The sequence below is a fragment of the Cryptomeria japonica genome, chromosome 6 (genome assembly GCF_030272615.1).
Source record: "Cryptomeria japonica chromosome 6, Sugi_1.0, whole genome shotgun sequence".
NCBI classification, from domain to species: Eukaryota; Viridiplantae; Streptophyta; class Pinopsida; order Cupressales; family Cupressaceae; genus Cryptomeria; species Cryptomeria japonica.
Window position 1 is genome coordinate 13058510 of NC_081410.1, and position 6000 is coordinate 13064509.

The following is a 6000-nucleotide window of genomic DNA, read 5'->3' on the forward strand; positions in this document are numbered from 1 at the left end:
ACATCTATGAAATGACTCAAAACAACCTATGACAACATTGCAAAATGAACAAGACACTTAAGCATGAAAAATACCAGAAATGGAGAGTATAAGCAAAACTAGGTGCTCCTGCACCAGAGAGGTTCAATACAATTATAATCTCAAGAGAAAAAACAAGAGATATCAAAAATTTAATGACGTACTTAGAAAACATCCTTCTATTTACCCAAACTTGTTTAAAATATGAATGACAAAGAAGTCCCTAAACAAGTAGTAATTAAAATAGGTATATTGTATATCCAAAGGTATAGTTCACATTTAAATTGACAACACATGGGAACCAAATATGATGTCCCACCAATACCTATCATATTCACTAGAAAAAAATGCAACAAGATGTGGCACAAAATTGAGTACCACTTGGAAGTGTGAAATGGATTACTCTTAAAACTTATCATACAAAATTTCTACCATTAGTGATTCATAGTCAAACAATTTATTCACGTGGCAATTTTACATGTTTTTTGCAAGCATCATTGTGCCTATTTGTATTTTATGCTAATAATTAACCAAGCATGGTAGCTTGAAATAACCTTCAAATGTGTTGAAGTAAAAAGGTTCCAGTTCATATTTTATAATCTTCTCTAGAAACATCAATTTTTTGTTAACTCTAGGCTTGTGAATGGGGAGCCATTTCACATCATAACTATATTTATACTTGTGATATTTAATGGATAAATCTACTTAATCAATCTGCTAATTTTTTATAGGGTTTAGATTGAAAGGAATATTGATTAATTTCTTATACATTATCAACATAACCAATATGTCCACAACTCTTATCTTTATGGAATTAGGGTTGTATTGTTTACATAAGTAATCTATTATATCATCATTTCGAGAATAGTTTCACACCACTAATTTTTATAGGTCAAATATTCAAGGTTATTCATTGGGCTAGGTTGGAAAGACTCATTAAATAAACACTTAAATAGACTTTAACAAGTACTAATCTATTAAATATCCTATAAATTATCAATCATAACCCTTATCTTAGATAGCCAATATCTAATAATAGATCCTCGATCAATTTAGAATAGATTATTTTTATTTGTTTATTTAATTTTGGTCGCAACATGACAACATTAATGGACCAACAAATAGACTATATACCCATCTTATAGTTGTCACTAAAGAAACCCATCCTAATGAAATCAATTTGGCAAGAAAGATGTACGCTAACATCAATCATTAAGAAAAAATAGATACAAGATAGAAAAGAATATCGTTATGCACAGGTTTTCAATCACCTTTCATACTCCTTGTCACTTAGCTTACTAGGATCTAATATTTCCTTGAGCTTATTGATGCTAGAGATGTACTTGATAGCTAATGTTATTCCAACCCCTTTAATAAATACGACAATTCCTACCTGTAGCTTAAGGATTTTGTCTAGTTTCAAAATGCATAGGCTAGGGTTAACTTTTTCCTTCTCCATAAAATGTATTTATCTAAATTCATTTTTTCATACCTACAATGGCCTTATTTGACTACCTATATCATTTACAATTGTTGATCCTTGACCCACTAAAGTATTAAAGTCACTTTTCTTTTCCTAAAGGAATCCCAACATATGGATCATAAATGTAGAGACATCAATTAATAACTCAGTAACCTGAAAGATGGATAAGTCCTTACTACAATAGACTAGATTACATTTAATATTCTTATAAATAATTTTATTATTGAAACCCTAGTAAGCAATTTATTACATGCTTAGTTCAAGCAAGTATATTGTCTTGCACATGAATAATACCCTTTTAAATATTGTTATAGTATTCACATGTTGTATCAACCATCCTTGTCAATTTTTGCACTCGTTATCTAAAATATATGTATTAATAATCTCTATATCAAATTTTGTATTTTTATTAAGGGTGCATTCTAACTCCTTAGATACTTGTAATTGCTCCTTTGATTTTTAATTTTACTTAAGTAATGCAACATTTTTGGTAGCTAGTTATATAAGCTTTCAAAATATATTGAATTTTTCTATCAATTTAAACCTTCAATCTTTCGAGGGTAGCCCATTCTTTGTTGAATTCAAGAAATAGTTTGATGTGTTCCTCTTGTAGCTTGTTATAATAAACTTGTAACTTATTGATGGTGGCCTCACTAAACATTGTTGTGTTCACAACAAAAATGGTAGCCTCTAGAGTATATTTATACCCCACTCTTCTTGTAATCAAGTGCCCTCCTAGCTCTCAAGGATTCAAGTAAATATGTAGCTAGTTATATTCATGAGTAAGGGCCTAGGTTACCAAAGTTTCAAATTTGGGATGAAATTTTGATCCAAAATAGAATTTATTTTCTTGATCGACATCCTCAAAGATATCTCTAGGTCTTGTATCTCTTCTAATGGTGTCTAGGACAATGGCTATGATCACATCCCACCCAAGCAAATTGAGATACTTTCACTATGTCACACACTTCGTCTTTCATTTTCAAGAGTGATCTTATTAACCTCCATGTCTAGTTATTTAATTTATCTTCGATAATCATGTTGCTCATCAAGAGATAATAGATTTCTCTCCAAATATCTTATTAACCATCCTAGAACACACCTTCATCCTCAATGCTAAAAACTTGAACCCCTCAATTTTTATAGACTCAACAATCCACTCAATGAACTCGGAAATGAACCCCTCAAGTTTAAAGGCTAGAAAATCCACCCAATAAGTGTTTGCTGGTGAAAATATTTGAATTCTTCAAGTTTATTGTAATATTTTTGTTCAAATTCCTTCAATTATAGTTGTAATTTTATTTCCATGAAATAATGATTTTAGTTGTAAGAAACTTGTATATAAATTTTGTATAATTTGTTACTTCGATTGATGGTTTGTCAAAACTATCGATTCTCAATCGCCATCACTGGCAATAGAAAGTTGTGAGAAAATATGGATCAACCATGTGTTTGCATATAAGAGGTATGTAAGGATACCATAGACCACATTGGCACAAATCAATCTTTAAATAAACAAACATGAGACCACTTACTTTTAAACAACATGGAGGAATCAATCACACACCATTGGGAAGTGAGTCCAAATAACTAGTAAGTCGCAGTAGTTTCCCCTGTAAAGAGGAGATGCAACAAGGTAGGTTATTAAAAAGTAACAAATACATGAAGTGACAACTTAAGAGATTGTAAATGGAAGCGACAATTCATCAAGGAAATAGAACAAGTTGATAATGTAAAACCATTAGGGAATAACACATAGGACAAAAACATTCATAGTGTCATCCCTCAATAGTGTAGCTCACTTTTTTTGGTCAAAATGGAACATTAAAATTGATATTTTTAACCAAAATTTCTCTTTTTATTACTCAGCAATTAAATCATTAAGAATTTGGAGTTGATGTGAACTAGTGATTTTAAAGATTTTGTATGCATAATATATATATATATATATATTTTTATTTATTTTTTTATAAACTATTAGAACTATTATTCAATTTTATGTAAAATTTAATTAATTGCCTTCTGTAGTTAACAATATTTTTAAAAAGTGACATTTATTTGAAATGCATAATTTTCTTACAAAAAGGTTAAATTTATAAATTCTTAAATATAGACTCATAACATTGATATCTAGTGTGTGTATATTTTTTTCAAAAAATTTTGGTACATATTTTGTTTTTTATAAACTTTTAATTAAAAACTATATGGATTTATTCCACAATGCATAATTGTTTTAATATATCCAAACTAACTCTTTTTTTGAAAACAAGACATCAATACCTAATGTGTGTGTGTATTTTTCATAATTTTTTGGTACATATTTTGTTTTTTATAAACTTTTAATTAAAAACTAGATGGATTTATTCCACAATGCATAATTGTTTTAATATATCCAAACTAACTCTTTTTTTGAAAACAAGACATCAATACCTAATGTGTGCGTGCGTGTGTGTGTACACACACACACCTATATATACATTCACACACACACACACACACACACACACACACATATATCACTCTCTCTCTCTCTCTCTCTCACACACACACACACACACACACACACACACATACATGTATACATATGTATATGTATACATATATGTATATGCATATATGTATACATGTATGTATATATACATATACATGTATATGCATATATGTATACATATGCATGCATATGCATATATGTATACATGTATATATGTGTGTGTGTGTGTGTGTGCGCGTGCTATATATATACATGTATATATGTATGTATACATTTATGTATACACGTATGTGTGTGTGTGTACATATATACATACATATGTATGTATGTATGTATGTATGTACATACATACATACATATATGTATGTATATGTGTATGTGTATGTGTGTGTGTATACACACACAGATATATACATATATATGTGTTTACATATACATATATATGTATATGTATACACACATGTATATACATACATATATGTATACACATGTGTATACATATACATTTATACACATGTATACGTATATTGTATATGTGTGTGTGTGCATATATATACATATATACATATATATTTGTAGTCACATAAATTTGTCCACTTAATTAAATGAATATTTAGTATTTATTTGATTATTTAACCATCAATTAATAATTAATTAAATTATTATTTAATTAATTCATCTTAACCCTTTTCTCTTATTAATTAAATAAATTATTCAATTTATTTGATTTAATTCACTTAACCAAATTCAGACCATTAATTAAATAAATAAATCATATTTGTTTAATTAAATCTTCTCTCACATTTAAATAAATTAATATTTATTTAAATCCCCCAAAATCTCATCTCTCACATTTAAATAAATTAACATTTATTTAAATCACCTTTATCCTCCACCCATTTGCATTTTCCTACAAATGCAAGTTGCACAACTATTTTAAATAAATAAATAATTTATTTAAAATCCTATTTATCCTCACCCACTTGAAACCTTTAATGGTTTCCCTTAAAGTCTTCAAACTTAATGGCTTCCTTCTAGAGTCTTCTTAAGCCTTTAAAGGTTTCCCTTAAAGTCTTCAAGAATTTAATGCTTTATCTTCCTTTTTTCTCATGTAAATAAATTAGGATTTATTTAAATCCAAAATTCACATTCACATTTAAATAAATAAATATTTATTTAATTACTTATCCAAATACAAATTACACCATTTAATTGAAATAAATGATTTTATTTCAATTGAAAATCCCAAAATTCATCCCGCTTGCATTCTCCTACAAAACCCACTTGCAATCCTAACCCCCTTCTATATTCTTCTAACCCCTTCCTAATTAGCCCAATCCATCCTCTAAATATTGTCACATTCATAAGCAACTTGGAGTCACTTCTCAAAGCCCTCAAAGTCTTTGAAAGACATTTAAGGTTTTAAGTCTTCAAATGGTTAACCTCTAAAATCTTCCAAACTATTAAAAGCTCTTACATAACCATTTATGGTCAACTCACTTTTTACCTTTGGTTAGAGGCTTTCCTCTAACTTAACCATCATTTTGACTCATGGGTTTCTTCAAATCATTTATTTATTTGACTAAGGTAACCATTTAACCCTTGCACATTCATTTATCCCTTGGATAAAAGGAATATCCATTAACTTAACCCTAACCCAACCCCCTAGGATAACCATCATGTCCCTTCAAGCATTCAATGCTCCTTATCTCTCCTCTCAAACCTCTTCATGGTGACACTTGTCAACATGGAATTGGGTTGAAAGTCTCACGTGGATTGAATATCTTTCAATCCTAACCCTTGTTAAGATTGCTCAATCTTAACCCTTCATTTCTCCATTTCTTCTATAAATAGAACCCTTCTCCTCAAGCAAAGAAGGAAGCATTAGAGTATTGTTGTTATACTGGTATTAGCATAGAGCTTTTTCATAGCATCACTATCTACACTTGCATAGCATTTGTTTATCGTATTCAACCATCTTGAATCTCCATATGGCATCCATGGTTAG